At 36.5% G+C, this 13,601-nt stretch overlaps 1 protein-coding gene across 2 annotated transcripts in view; it reads right to left on the bottom strand.

The window, feature by feature from the left end:
- LOC129721767 (receptor-type guanylate cyclase Gyc76C-like) overlaps positions 1-5,890 on the bottom strand; it is a 151,124-nt gene extending 145,234 nt beyond the window's left edge. For both annotated transcript variants that reach the window (XM_055674691.1, XM_055674692.1), the window contains exon 1: positions 5,494-5,890. The gene's annotated coding sequence lies outside the window, so the exon portion shown is untranslated. The remainder of the gene's footprint in view (positions 1-5,493) is intronic.
- Positions 5,891-13,601: the final 7,711 nt, after the last annotated feature.

Genomic DNA, 13,601 nt, shown 5'->3' with positions numbered 1-13,601 from the left:
TATTTTGTTTTTTTTTTTATAAAGAAAAAAAAATATATTTTTCAGAAAACAAATAAAAGCTACAACATTTGGTTTAATTGATGTACAGTTATACCTCGATATTTTTTCACTTAATTTTTTTTCGTTACAAACTTATTAAAGGTTACTCTATGGTGGGCGAAAACATATTTTCTATCACCTAGCAGTTAATTTAATCCTTTTTTTTTTGTTCACACAAACAGAGGCTATTTAATCCTCTTTAATACAATGTTCGTGGACAAACATAAACAGTGTCATCGGGTGTCCCAAAAAAAATCGATGTTGAAAAAGTCAAGGTGCTAAGCCCTAAATTGAAGCATATTGTTATTTATAGCATTTTTGTAGAACATTTCGACTTTCTAAAAAATTGTTTTTAGAAGGTTGCCCAAACGTGATTTATGAAAAAATGACTTTTTCAAGCTACATACCCACTCTTTTGCACTTTTTTCAATTATGTTCGATTTCTACATTTTTCCATATATTTTTTTTATTTTTGTGGGGTTGTTTTTGAATATTTTGCATGGTTCAGTTCAGCATTGCAATTAGTTTTTTGACTCCTAGAGCCCATTAAACATCACAGAGAAATTAATTTTTCTAATAATTTTTAGATAAAACCCTTGAACACAAATAAAAAAAAATTTTGATCAAGAACTGAAATTTTCATTATAAAGCGGAATTTACGACGAAAATTTACATGGAAAAAGATACTTGATATTTTATAGGGGAGCTGAGATATTGGCATTTTTATATATGATGGAAAACTATGCATTTTAACAAATATGTTTAATAACTGTTTTATTTCGGGAGATAGAAAATAATAATTTTCAGAAAACAAATGCGATTTTATATGGCCGATAACTAAGTAGAAGGTTTAAAAATTCGGAAAAATCTGTGAAAAAAGTTAAACGAAAATTGTGATTTTTAGTGCCTTCTAATAGAAAACTCAATGTTGCTCGTAATATGTAAGAGATAGAAACTTGATGTCTTCGGTAAAGTTTCTTGTTTTAAGATAACCTAAAACTTTGTTGAAGACACCTTGCGTCTATCTCATTCCGATTAAAAAGTAAATTTTTTATCTCACTTATTGGTGGATTGATCACCCATCTTTCTACATTAAAAGATGAATTTTTGAATATCCTGAAACTTTTCCGAACATATCATATGGCTATACTGCCCCTGTTTACATAGTTGACGTAACAACCAACATCATCATTGCGAGAAAAACGCGTTTTTGTTATTTTAACCCAAATAATTATATTGAGATACAATTTCAACAAAATAGTCTGTCAATTTTATGAAGATTGATGTTTGAATAGAGGTCCCATGGATTAAACGAGTCTGTCCGAGGTAATTGATCCAGAAAAACCGCTACGCCAGTTTATGCGAATAAACATGCATTTTTCTCGCAGATTGTTCGCATAGCTTGGCGCAAAAACTCGACTACTTCCCACTCTGCCTCGCAGTTGATTCAGTTTTATCAATCGTGTTTCGGTCAAACGTCAGTTATTGTCCATCGGCAGTTTTAATTAGACAAAAACGCACAAACACACAAACAAACACGCACACATACACACACAAACACATACACAAAAACTTACATTTACGCTAAGGTGGAAAATCGTTACAAGGAAAAATGCGAACTTGACAGCACAGAGCCAGAAAAAACTTTTTTTTTGTTTAATTTAGGCCCCAGACAATGCTAAACCTGCCGAATATGGGTTACTCGTGCCTCTGTTTGGTGCATTACATATGCATGTACATGAATTTGTATGAAAATTATTATAGGAAAACTTTTTCGCATGTTTCTTCCTAGAGAGCTATCGATCAATCCACTTCCGGTAGTGTCAGGATTGTTTGTGGCCCCAAATAGAACCATAAAAACGTTCTGGCAAATCGATTGAATTTACCCACCGTGATATACACACACGTTTTAATTATTTCATCTGATGCAAATATCCACTAGCAGGGGGAAAGGACACGGTGACTTTAAACCTTTCTGAAGCTGAATGTTTGTAAAAATATTATTATACAATACAAGAATTCAATCCCGCTTTCCCCTTTTCCCCTTTCCATGGAATATTTGTCGAATCCAACGACTTAACTTAGACAATTGCACCTTGTATGGAGTGACTCCAGTTTTTGCAACCAAATGGCAGTTACGCCAAAACGTTTTTCCAATATTTCTCAAAAGTTTTAGAACAAAATAGTTTTCTTTTCATTAGTAGTGTATGTATCTTAGGGAAAGGAAGCTGAATCAACGAAAAAGTGCATTTTGGTCATTTTGGCTGCTCCTACGTCAACTATGTAAACAGAGGCAGTATAATCAACATTTGAGTCACTATTCAGGAAATTATACGCACAAACGGCAAAATTAAACACTGTGCAATCTAGATATTGAGCTTAAGTGGCATTTTTGAAAAAGTGCATAGTTTTCCATCACATGTTGACTCGCCAATATCTCAGACCCCCGATAAGATATCAAGGATCTTTTTTCATGTAAATTTTCGTCTTGAATTCCGCTTAGCAGTAAAAATTTCAGTTCTTGATCAAAATTTTGTTTTTATATGTGTTTTGAAGGGATTTATCTAAAAATTATGAGAAAAATTCACTTTTTTGTGATTTTCAATGGGTTCTGTGAGTCAGATAATTGAATGCGATGCTGAACCAAACCATGCAAAATTTTAAAAAACAACCCCACAAAAACAAAAAAATATATGGAAAAATAAGGAATCGAACAGATTTGAAAAAAATGCAAAAGTGTGGTTTTGTAGTTTGAAAAAGTCATTTTTTCATAAATCACGTTTGGGCAACCTGAAAACGACATTTTTGAAAGTCGAAATGTTCAACAAAAATGCTATAAATAACATTATTTTTCAATTTAGGGCTGAGCACCTTGACTTTTTCAACATCGATTTTTTTTGGGACACCCTTATAAACAGTCACAAAACATTGAAAACAAAAAACCAATGTTACCCCATTTGATGGCACTTTTTGGTTTCAAAACTTACTAAAAACAGGTATTCTGAACATATTATAACAAAAAACAATTGCTGTACTTTATTTTGAGACATTTAAAAAAATCGTTATATCGAGGTGAAAGTTACGTTATATCGAGGTTGCCTTATATCAAAGTATGACTGAAACATCTTCAGCAGACAGTAATTTTATCCTTCCAGAAAAAATAGACACCGTGAGACAAAAATATTGTTTTTTAGAAATAAAAACACAAATACATAATTAAAAATAAATATCTATAAAAATTCATTTTTTATGAATCTTTTTTTCTAAACTATAGTTTACTGAACTTAATAAGAAATAAAAAACTGTCAAAAATAACTGTTTTTTTTAACTTTTTTTGCAGAGTATATTTTTTTTAGAAGGACAAAATTATTATCTACAGTTTTATCGAGAACACAAACCGTTTAGATGTTAAAAATGTATTTTAAGCCATGGGATCTTCAGCGTCGTTTTTTTTTGCCTTTAAATCACTACTCCAACGGCAAAAAGGGAGAGTTTTCTTCATCGCATCACGACGGATGATGACAAATGGATTCATTAGATCAATCCGCGAAAAACGGCCACAATACGAGCAAAAGCACGAAAAAGGTATTTTACTGCATGACAACGCTCGGCTTCATACTGCCGAAGTCGTCAAAACTTTTATAAAAATGCTCAAATAGGAAGTCCTACCTTACCATTCCCACAGATATTGCGACGTCTGATGATTCGTGGATAATCTCAAAAGACAAACACTTTTATCGTTACGGTGACCGAGCTCTGTCAGATAGATGGGACAAAGTTGTACTTAGCGATGGACAATATTTTGAATGATTTGTAGGTAATATATATTTTTTTTTTTTCAAAAAAAAGTTGCATTTTTATTAAACAAAAAAACACAGTTAGAACTTAGTTCAGCATCTAATATATTAACTGATCTAAAATAAGTTGTTCTAAATTGTAGCATTAGAAGTCCTATGAAAATATACGAAATATACAACCATACTTTTAAGCATGACATTTGATTTGAAATTCCCCAAAATAATATATGGAACTATAGACACTAAACTATACATTGAACTAAGAGCTTGGTACACTTAACAGTTTGTGTTGAGCCACAAGCCTCTTTAAAATGATTACCTTAATATATGAATTTTAAAAAAGGAAAAGTGTTTTTAGTAATATGTGTTCTGTTCAAAAGTTAGAACAGAGTTTATTACCAAACATATGCGCTTTTTTCTACTGAAAAAATAATCTTTTGTTTCATTCATAGCTGCACCAAGTATGAAGACAGTAGGTTAAACTATAGCGATAATAATTATATCTAGAAATTGAATACAATATTCAAGCGGTCCAACGATTAATTTGTTGATTATGACTATGGCAAAACGTTGATAGTGATGCCTTCAAATCATATTATAACGTCATTAGAACCAGATTAATTAATCACACTGGTGAATCATTGTTCACAATGATATTTACCCCAACAAACAAGCAAAATTACATGCTCCATTGTATTCCAATTTTGAGTGTCGCTAATGCTCGTGACGTTGATTGAATATAAAATAACTGTACTGTTGTCCTACACAGTACCAAAAAATGAAATTTACTACTAATACAAATGAAAGCACATAACGATTTCTAGCACATAAAGTGAAAAACATATACAATTTCACATCGTAAATAATGTACAATACAGAATCGTTTTAAGACATGTAAATTTGTACGTTAATTAATATAAACTTAAAGCTTCGAATATAAATATGCATGCAAATTCACAATATATTCATTTACTTTGCATGTGAATATAATGCCACACGAAATATTACGTGGTTTCCAATGCTCCATCTATGTGCATTTAAAGTAATGTAAATTTTCTTTACTGTGTATACATTAGTCATAGATGGAACTTCGAACCGTTAATTTTAATTGAAAATCAAATGTGTTAATAGCGAATAGTGAATAGCGCTTTTGTTTTTATGAAAACATGTCATCGTTTACAATTCAACAGTTTTGTTTCTCTAGCACTCATGGCAACACTGACCCATTATCACTGATCGAGGAACATTTTCTGTAACTGCAGAGAATTTCAAACGGAGAGCAATTTGATCCCCCCGAACAGTGTAGGTAATGCCCTATCGCCCATACAAAACTGCTTGCATAGTGTTGGTACGTTGCTTGTCGAATAACCGATCACACAATTGCACTCGGTTACCGACACCACTGCAGCCCAGCTTGTGGTATGCTCGTCGTGGAGCGCGATCTTCACATCAGCCGAGCAATATACGACTTGGAGACAAGAATTTCTGTGTGCAATCATTGCAAGGCTTATTGTTGAACAGCCGATGAGTTTTTTTTGCATACGAATCAGGAGAAATTTCTACCGACGTAGCACAACAGAACGTTTTCTAGCGACTTGATCACATGAAGAGAGCCTGGTAGAACCAATACATCGAAAAGATTCGTCAAAATACTAACCCTGTGCGAAATAGTTTACGTTCCTTCGCCTCGTACGGATTTGATTGATGATTTGTTGAATTTTCAAAGGGCGATTAAGGGTGATCTACGTGCCGATGCTCAGATTGTAAGGGTCTTTCCTCTCTATTCTAGCACAGAAGTTGGCCAATTACACAACATAACACGTCGGTAAATTCTACCTCTTAGTTTCACTTTGCTAGGCTGAATAGATTCTCACACTCCCGTATTATTGTTTCAAAAAGTAGAATGATTGTAACTAATGCAAATCAAATTGGTAGATCAGTACACAGCACAGACACCATAAAACGACCACTTCCGGAGAGAGAGAAACACACTTCAAAGACACGTCCGATTCGTATCAAGTTTCGATCGAGACTGACCAGCCAACGCAACATGACCACCCATACGAGACTGTCTGCTGCTGCATCCACCGACGGAGAGTAACGCCATATGATCGTATCCATTTCACCGGTGGTGGTGAGTTCCAGATTCCATTGCACAAATTAGACACTCACTCGTCAGTGCGCTTCGCAACAAGTGGTGAGTACCTACTCTTGTATGTGTTTCCTGCTAGCATACACGACGTCTGTGTTGCATAGGTCACCCACCGCCAATGTTTTGATTTTGATGCAATCCGCTGCACCACACAGAGAAACGGTTCCACTGATAAGACTATACAGCTATGCTATGAGAAGGAGAACAAAATACACCGAAATATAGCTCAGAACGAATGTCAGCCATCCTTTAGGCGTTGAAATTCATGCTTTCTTGTCGTACTTACAGTTCACAGTCGGGCCCTTGCGTGTCCCCGACTCCGCCAGCATAGAAAGAATGTTCGAATGCCATTCATCCATCGACCACCCATGCCACCCACTTTACTTCTGCACCCATCCACCGTTCATCGACGATGCATGGTTACATGCAGCAAATCTGATCGTGCAGCTATAGTGTTCGTGGCAACATATTTTCACTTTCACAGAGAGCATTATTCGCGCGACGGCAGCAGCAACAGCAGACGCAGAGTGCAACGCTAAACCTTTCCCAGCAAGTTCTGCCGAGCCCCATGTGCTTTATGGCTGCATTCTGCTCCTCGGAAATGGGTAATGAATTATCGCATTAACCACTTGTACGAGAAACGTATGATAACCGCTAGTGAGTATGAAAAACTAGTAACATATCCGAACCGGCATACGGATTTGTTCTACAAGGATGATTGATTAAAGGAAAAGTTGTACGGTACCCGCAGTTTTACATTGCTCAGACAACATAATTATTCTGAATGGAGGGTTGGATGTGATAAACAGCGAAGTTACCATCATATTATGGGACATGAGTGTTTTGAGGCATAGTTTTTTTGTCGAATAAAAAATGTCAAAAGCTCGATTGAACGAAAACAAAACTAGATGTAGTTGATACTAAACAAAAAAAAAACGCCCGTTTACACAGTTTAAGTAAATCCGCTTAGAGCATTCGATTTATGCGTCCACAACCATAGACGATGCGGAAACTTTGATTACTCGTGCGTGATTACGAATTGCACATCATCTGTTCTGCATCCAGCAGCAGCGACTGCGATGGGTTAGGCAGGACAGACTGGCCTTATTCTCGTCGGCCACGCGATGGATTTTTTTTGTGCCGATGCATTAGATTCCCTTCGTCTTGGCTACACCGTGGAACGTGAGCATCAGATTGAAATTGAAATCGATGATAACCTCCCAGACCAAGGCAGAATGTGATCCATTGAGCGCGCTTCTAAGCCGATTTAATGCTACTGTTTGGTTGCAAACGACAATAGATTGCAGATAGTACCTTGTGCACACAAGGGACGGCCCGGAAAGTTTTTGTTGGAAAAGGAAAGTTATGCTAACCGTACGTAAAAAGTAGTATAGCTCTAGATATTCTTTGTTTGAGCATGTATTGTCGATCATTTGTCGATATCTTCCTTTGTGTACTTTTTGTCAACCGGAAAATAAATTGAATGACTGATGAAATTTTACTTCCCAGGTATAATAAAGCTAACTCTATTACATATGGATATTTATTGAATTTTTTTTTTTTACTGCGAAGGATATTTTTGATACTCGTTCACAATACGAGCTTTATTGAGTTGCAAAAATTTTCTCGCATACGCCTTCAAATATTAATGTTTGATGCATTACTATTATTCTTCCATTCTTTTTTCGTAAAAAAATAAAAAATATATTTCGTAAATTATTCATAAATTTTCGTACAAAAAATCTATCTTGCAATTTTTTGTACGACAATTTTGTATGAATATTTTCGGCAGGGGTTTTTCCTCGCCAGGTTTTTGCATAAGCCCGCTGCAGAAAATCACTGCCGAAATGAAGTGCCAGGAAGGACAAATCCTTAGTTGAAATGTGTAAAAACAGAAAACTAGAAAGAGCTGATAAGGTTGTGTATGAGACACGACCGGAAGATTCACGTCGAGTTACTCGATTGTGGTTAATCAACTTTAAGTTACAGCTTTCTTTTATTTCTTTCTTTTTCAGTAAGTGATTCCAGTTTCTGATGATATTCGACCATTTCGTTGTTTTGCGGAAACCGGAAGTCGCCATCTTGAGCTTCACAATGGCGTCTGGAGTGGATTTCTGCTCTCTGGGCATCATCTTGATTCCGAAAATATTCGTGTTAGACAGTTTTCAACATCGTTTTCAGTTATAATTGGATGGAATTAATGGTCAGAAAAAGACTCTAAAGTTTTTAATAGATTTTAGATTTTTAAATATTTTAGAGTTTAGCATTGCAATTTATACCCCCTGTCAGAGTAAGAATCAATTAAGTTGAGGTGGTCATGTAATTTTCAAATCAAGTCCTGTTACTAACGCTCATCAGCAAATGTATACAACCAAAAACAAATTGGGTTATTTACATAATTACTACAAGACCGTACATTCAATAATTGAAATCTCAGTTTTGTCCACAACACTACATATAATATTATTTCTTTGCTTGAATTAAACTTTATTTTATTCTACTAAATTCATGGTTCATGGTTTCATGGTTATCTTCAAAAGTTTTAATACGTAACACTGGTAAACACAAATTTTGCCCTAGAGCTCAAACTGCAAAAAAACAGAAAATGGTTTTTAGCCATTTCTGTGAATTGTGGTACCCCTGGTGAAGATAACTTTTTGAGAAACTTAAATGAGTTTTCTCATAATCCAACATAGAAGCGACGAACCCGGCGAGCAATTACTCTGCTGCACGTTGACACACATTTGCATACACTAGGAGCTCTAAAGGGCAACTATTTCGATTTTCTTTTGTCGACCAGTGTAAGTAACCCAAATCGATTCAATGGGAATGGGAAGCTTCGAATTTTTCGAGGAGATAGAAATGCACTCGAATCAAATGATATCTATTGCTGTTTATAGCAAAAATATTTGTTTGAGATGTGGAGGATCAAAAGGACAGTTGGTTTTGTTTTTACAAAGCTGGGTTATCTTTCTCATTTTCTTCGAAAGTAAGTTTGGGGGTGTAAGTTCGGCGGAACACCTCCCTGAGCAAGAGTGATGCCAGATAAAAGCTAAACTCGTCATTGCGGACTAACCAACCGCAGTTGACGTGTGATGGTAGATTTGTTATTGTCTCTAGCAACGTTTCTCGCCAATTCCAACACTTCTGCAACTAAAAAATTTCCAAATTTCAGCGTCGATAACGAGCTCTCCAATATCGGAATGCAGCTGCAACTTCTGAACGCAATATGTAAGCCCTCGGTTTCTCTGTCCCAGTCGCACCTATTGCAGCCAAAGTTCATCACAGCCGTCTTGGTCCTGTCGGCAGATGCGAATCGGGGGTCTTCCAACCTGCTTAGCAGGCAAGTATAGTTACGATTCGGCCCACTCAATGCCTGATATCGTTTCGCATTCCAGCTGCACTCCCGGCACTTCGAACTGTACATCAACATTACGCCGCCAGTAATACCCCACGCCTTCTAGCCGCCACCAGAAGGCCAATATGCACTATCAGGATATTGGTCTGGAAATAACTACAAGGTTTTTCGCTGCGATAGGAGTGCCGTTCCTATAGCTGTAAATTCCAAGTACGAAACAAACTTTAGAAGATTTGCTACTTTGAGTCCTGAACAGGTTAGGACAGTGATAGATTAGAGCGACTCTAAGTTGTTTCTTTGCGCTCTGCACATACCTCCGGATCGAGTACATGTGAACTGATACCGCAGGGAAGTCACTTAGGACCACTCATCTTCCTGCTTTATTTTAATGATGTGAAGCTAGTTATCAAGGGATCACGGTTGTTTTACGCGGATGACCTCAAACTCTATCTTCAAGTTCTCACAATTGAAGCCTGTCACTTCCTTCAACGTCAGCTAGATATTTTTGCCAAATGGTGCCATCGGAACCGTATGGATGTCAATCCATCAAATGCTCGATTATTTCATTTTCGCGGAAAAGGCAAACTATACATTACAAATACACTTTGCTAGGAACAAAAATCGAGCACGTAAACTAAGTCAAAGACTTGGGAGTCATTTTTCCCAGCTCACTTTCGAGCCTTACATTTCGTTTGCTGTCGATAAAGCCTCTAGAGTTCTGGGATTCATCTTCAGAACTGTTAAAGATTTTACGAATATTGACTGTCTCAAATCGTTGTATTACGCACTATCTCGCTCTATATTAGAGTTCTGCTCGGTTCTCTGGACCCCTCTTTACAACGATGGCATGGAGAGAATATTATCAGTCCAACGGCGCATTTTGAGATTTGCTCTTCGTAAACTTCTTTCATGGACGGATCGCTTCCGACTACAAAACTATTACACTTGAAGCCTCCGTCTGTCCGTAGAGACACGGCCAATGCCCTGGCCTTTTGCACACAGACCTTTCGCAAGGCCGCAGAGACTGCCCCGCTCTCCGCCCGCCGCATGATCGAAAGTTACTAGTGCTTCACAAAATTCATTGTTCTTTAAAAGAAAAAAATGTATACAATTCGATGCCTAGACACATCAGACGTACGGCGACGCTATCAGAATTCAAGAGACTATGCATTTCACACATCAAAGCTGAATTTTAAGCAGTTATTTAATTTTTTTTTTAATTTAGCTGAACTGTAATTGACGAAGTTCTTGTAACGGATGATCTCTGTGGATTCTGCTTATATAGCTTTTTAAAGGAATATGGTAGCACTGAAAAACTATTATGTTCGTCACGAGGGTGATGATGGATTTTGTAATTATTGATGTAGTATAAAATAAAATAGAGTAGTCTACGAAGGTTTGAAAATCGCGCGCGATGATCAGATATGAAGGACTGAATTTAGAAATTTAATCATTTAAAATGGAGAATACCTTTATTATTTTATTTTGACATTATCAAGATACTCGTCAGAGTAATCGGAACGATTTTAGTTCTGCTGGTTGTTAGTGGACATTGGTTTCCTAGCCGATCTAGGATATTTTCGAGTTGGAAATATTCTCGACTTCCCTAGGTGGGGGCTCGCTTATAAATCACATCGAAGTTGGCAGTTGGACTTGTGCTTTGCTTGCTGATCACGGCAGGAATGGCATCGTCGGGATTGTATCAACTTTGTGGATGATTACACTGGATGTTGGCTTAACTCAGATGCAATTAATGTCTTTTGGCTGACAGTTGCAAATAAATTGATACCGACAACGCTTTGTCGATGAATTACTTGATTTTTGACGAATATTTTCTCTATTTGAATCGCTGCAAAGCATTGGATCAATTGTGAAGAAATTTATATGTGATGAAAACCAGTTCGTTTTGTTTGCTTATCTGGTTTAATTGTTTTATAATAATTATCTTGTAGATAAATCGTCTTTCTCAAACCTTTGTAGGGGTAAGAGGTGGGACCATCATCATCATCATCATCATACTCCAGCACCAACGCGCATGATTTCCATTGCACAGCAGACGATTAATTTTTGATAAAATAATACAAGCTAAGCACGGTATAAACGGGACTTTGTCGTTCCCTTAACTTTGCCTCCTTTTCCACGACTAGACAAAGTAACTTGCAAAATCGATTAAACAGAATAGCAACATAGCGATGAACAAAACTGCTACCTGCATGTTGAAAAAACCCTTGCGATTGTCTTAAATACCTCCCGAGAGAACTAACGCAACAACTAGGCGGTACTGCGTAGATGATAGAATGAGGGAATTCGGGAAAAAAGACGAACTGCGTTGCACACTGTTTGTAGGAATACGTGAAGAAGAATGTTTTGCGCGAGAGAACATTAGGTTTTTGTCAATCTATGCGTTGAAAGCACAGAAAAAAAACCAAAGATGACAAGAAGCAGAAGAAGATAAAGAAATGAGCTTCAGACTTTCACGCTGTATCCTAAGGAACTAAAGCTATTGCGAAATACAAATAAATTGTTTTATTCCTCCTGCCAAGTGCAAATTATTATTGACCTTTCTGAGGGCCACAAACACGAGTAAGTACTGATTTTTCTTACCTTGCTTATTGTGAAATATGCAGCTCTATATTCATTCTAAGTGATTGAAAAGTGTCGCAGAAAATCTTTAAAAGAGATTTGGTTTTTACTAAATGCCGTAATATTTTGATTATCGAGCTAGTTTGGATGCGTTAATTGTTTTGATTGAGTCATTTTAAGCAAAGCCAAATGCAAAGCCTTGGTGCTATATTCCGATTCGGAACTCGACATTCTGTTTGTTTATACACGGACTTGAGTCATCTAATAATGTGTACTATGCAACTCGAGAAAATTGTTTGATAATTGAATTAAAAGAAATATACCGTTTTGACTTTAACTTAGAACGGTCTCAAACTTCGAATACTTCGGAATAAAAATCACATTATTATAGCTAGAGTAGTCAAAAGTATGATTATTATGTACCATTTCGTTCCTCGGAATGTCCTTTATCCAGTGATGTATAGCTGTTCACTGTAGGACCACTTCCAGGGAACCAGCAGGCGTTGAAAAAAGTGATAGTCAGTGTTGAGACGGTTTGCCTATCTAGGGTAATCGCTCCATTATTCATCTCAACAGCCAGGTGCACCTATATTCATCTTATTTCTCTCATTTGTCCAATATACAGTCAAATTTCTAAAAAAAATTTAAAGTAAATGAATTTGCTTCTCGATTTTGTAAGTGGTTGAAAGTTTGATGATAAATCGATCAAAAAGGCGTGATGAGATGAATATAGGAGCGGTCACCCTATCTCTTAGTGATTACATTGAAGTGTTCGGAATTTGAATCAAAGCCGAGTTCTGAATTCTCGTTAATTTAATAAACAAAACATGTTTGAATCTATATAAATAGCACTTAATTGCAACAAAAATAAATAACTACCTTGTTAAAACTTAAAGGTCGTCGAGAAAATTCATTTTCATTGATTTTTTAGTGCAAGTAGTAACATCATAGCTCAAGTGTTCGAAATTCGATGCAATACGGTACTGCTAGATATGACAAGAATACGAGAATCCTCCATTGTCATAAACAAATGGCAATTTTCAATGACCAGAAAATTAATAGACTTACTGGGTGTCACTGTTATGACAACACCAACTTCTTAGCGCACCGAAATCATAATCGTTAATATTACCACTTGTGACCTACCCTACATGACCCTTATATACGTTTTCCTTAAATCCATCCATGCCCCAGTCTAGTCCCGTTCCCCTCCGTCTACACCCAACAAAACGACAAGAACACGTTTGAACCTTAAGCACAAAACCAGCAACCAGACCCCGCACAATAGAACCAGGACCCAAGGACTACGAGCCTCTGTCCCAACTCACGACATCGTGGCTCAGCAGTACGAATCCATACATGCCATTCGACGATTATCAGACGACCATTGAACAACAAAACACAGATTGGAAATTCCATGCTAGTTTTAAGTTAGACTTAATTTCAGCTCGTAGTCGGCAGCGAGGATAAAAAATTTGCTTTAGTTTTTAAGTCATCAGATATAATTGGCGCCGTTAAACATTAAATTGTATTTGTGCCGTGTCAAATAAATGTTATGTGAAGAAAAAAAAATATTACCACTTACCAAAACATTGCGAAATGTTTCATCTTCTCTTTCAACCTGTCATCTGCGAGGCTTCTCACCTACTGAGAGTTCGCTTATATAACATCG

The sequence above is a fragment of the Wyeomyia smithii genome, chromosome 2 (assembly GCF_029784165.1).
Source record: "Wyeomyia smithii strain HCP4-BCI-WySm-NY-G18 chromosome 2, ASM2978416v1, whole genome shotgun sequence".
Lineage (NCBI taxonomy): Eukaryota > Metazoa > Arthropoda > Insecta > Diptera > Culicidae > Wyeomyia > Wyeomyia smithii.
The sequence above is the reverse complement of the archived record's forward strand: the minus strand, read 5'-3'. Positions and strand labels throughout refer to the sequence as shown.